Below are 3,197 nucleotides of genomic sequence, written 5' to 3'. Positions count from 1 at the left end.
TATTTGTGTGGATTGTGTTACCAAGTATAAAAATGATAAAACATAATTACAAAGAAAGACAGCCTTTCATTGCACTCAAATTCACAAAAATAAAACATGTTGCTTCCACCAAAACCTTTTTGTAACACACCTCAAACATCTGTGAGATATGGGAGACTCAGAACTCACATTCTGCAAGGCAAAGGAAGGGGCATAATTTGCAGTACATCACTGTGTATATTGAAACTAAAACCTTAACTAAGAGTTAATGAGCACATGAGCGACACTTTTAAGGTGGCTACAGCCTATAATTAATTTCCTGTTTCTTTGTAAATGCTGGTTGACTGTGAAACTGGATGTGTTGCTGTATCGTAGGGTATTTCAACAGTTTTCCTCACAACATTGAAAGTGGATAGACTTTAGCGATCTGTTTTTTCACAGCAACTTAAAAAGAGAAGGAAAGTTTTCAATTGTTCATGTTGGAGAACTTCCATGCAGAAATATTCAGAAATATGGTGGCTTGTTATCGTGGTAGTTGCAAAAACTAAGGAAAGTTTGTGAGAAAAAATATACGCTATTTCGCACACCACTTATTTCACATCACCTCTAGTAAGTGCTTGCACTCATCGCAAACCCATCACAGCCTTGCTGATGCACGAGCTTCTGTTGACATTGATTACTTATATATTAATTCCTACAGGGATACTTTAGCAGCATTTCAATTTGATTCATTCAGTTAACTGTAACAGTAACCTTCACAGACAGTGGATTGTCAGCGGTGCAGTCTGATTTTCAAACTTGGCTATATATTTCAATGAAACTCTGCCACTTGAGACCAACCATAAACATTTTCTAACTTGCAGTGTTATTGTCCCCAGAATGTAAAGTACAGGTACCAGCACCACAGTACACCCCGGATGGGTGAGTGCAATAAGTGTACCGCAGCATTACTGGTACAGAATATTGATGGTTGAAACTAGAGTTGTGCAGCAGAAAACAGGTGATTCATCTAGGAAATAAGCAGCTGCAATGTCTGTGAGGCAGAAAGCAGACAGTGACATCAGTGTGTGTCCAAAATGGTAAAACAAAAACACACACACAAGCTTTCTTTCCAAACACACTGAATGTTCATGCAAGTACTGAGTCAGATATGTACTTGTCAGGTATTCCCTTGTTAAACCCAGCAGTGACATCACAACTACTTACTGATTCCTGACAATTTGTGGGCATTTCCTGGCGCACAGAGGCAGATTTATGGCGCATCAGTTTAATTACGACTATCTGCATTTTCAAAGCTGAATTTCTGCAAACAAAAAGCCTTCCTCGTTGCTCATAGCTCATCTTCTGTTCGATGTGCTGCTGCAACTGTCTGTACATGTCAAGCAAGAATAGAGAAAACGCAGATGCTAGTGTCCTGTAGGAGGCAGGACTTTAGGTCATAAGGGAGACACACACAGTCACAGAAGAAGGGGGGGTTGATATAGTATCCGTACAAACACTGCTCTGCCACAAAGGGGCTTCTCAATTGCTTGAGTGATTAAAGAGAATTGGTACATGTCTACACTTCCGTACACCAGCTGTCGATGTATCCTTTTTAAGTGCTGTTGAACTTTTAGTAAAGTGGCTATGCCGCTTGTACACACTGCCCTTTTTGGACGGCCAGCATGAGCTGGTTGGTGGGGGGAGAAACAGACATGAGGGCAGGGGAGGAAGATGAAGCAGCACAGGGGTGGGTGGGGAATGAGATAAGGCCGGGGTTTTTCAAAGCAGCTATACGGAATGCTGCTAGCGAGCCAGAACGAGCAGGGTGGGGTATGGGAGCAAGGGAACTGAAACACACGCACATTGAAAAAAGTGCCACAGACACAATATTTATAAACAAAAGTGGAAGCGTACAAGTCCTGCGGGGATACTCCATTGGAGTTAATGTTTGAGAAAAAGGTGGGACTTGCAACAATCATTAGCCACTTAGAGGCTACGATTTTTTAATGGCATTGATAAAAGCCAATCTAAAGCAGGGGGCAGGCTCTAAGCCCATAGACTGAATACAGCATGTGTCTCGAGAAAGTGCATGTGTGCTGCTAGGCTCGACCTAAATATTTTTGGTTGGGTGAACCATTCAGTGCATGACTGGCTGTAATTTCCTATGAAAAGAGCCGTCCTTCAGTGATTTGGAATAGAAGTACATAGAGGAACTGTTACTTTTCCAGAAAGAAATAAGAGGAAACGTTACTTTTCACGGTGAAGACAATAGAAGTGCACTGTCTTGCTCCACTCTAAATCTACACTTGTAGGTTGTTTAGCAAATGTGTATTTTCCCATTTCAGTGTAAGGCATGTTGAAAGGGTGTCCCTCTGAAGAGATGGCTTAAATATTCTACAATGCAATCTCGTTTGCCTTTGCTGGAGAGTAGGGATTCTATGGTCTATTTCCGACCTTCAGAGTCCTTTCAGCTGGTAGATGGGAAAAAGCAGAGCTCACAGACTCTCTTTTCTGCAGCAGTGAATGCAGTCTGCCATTTCTAGAGGTTGGATATTGCTGTTTTTAGGGTCCTTCTTTACAACACATCTGACATCATAGCTATAACTATTGTATGTCTGGAGGATTTGGGAAAGGATTTTACATTGCTAGTAAAACTCAAGCCTCAAATAGAGTAGAGTAGAGGCAGAATTCTCACCAATAAAAAAGCTAACACTTTTTTGCACTTAAACATATCAATGCCCAATTTGGAGGGAGATGTTAGAAGGTGTTCCCAATAACAGAGCTGCCATAGGTGCTTTTTTAAAGCCCCCTCCTCCTATGCTCAAGAGAACAAACACCTATCACATCAAAGACACATGTTATGCGAGTGTTGGACATCCCCTCTCCCAAAGTGGGGATCCTTAGCCATGACTCAAAAATGTGACACACATGACATGACAGATAACCCATGATGACCTTTTTATCTACCAAATCTGCTCCTGCCATGCAGGCGGGGTAACATTTTGTAAAAAAAATATGAAATTCAATGACAGACAACTCAAACTTTGGCAGCACAATTGCCACCAGTGTGACAGAAGAAGCAACAGTTTGGTAGCTAGGCTACTAAACCCTAAATGGGTCTGCGTAACAGGCCATCTTCATTTAGGTTCTTTCTATTTGTTCAGGGGCATATTCCAAATAACTCTTTAGGATGCACTCCAAAATTTAAAAACATAAAAAGCACTCTAAAGGCAACA

This window comes from Triturus cristatus, chromosome 9, assembly GCF_964204655.1.
Source record: "Triturus cristatus chromosome 9, aTriCri1.1, whole genome shotgun sequence".
Taxonomy (NCBI): Eukaryota; Metazoa; Chordata; class Amphibia; order Caudata; family Salamandridae; genus Triturus; species Triturus cristatus.
Note: the sequence above shows the minus strand (reverse complement) of the source record.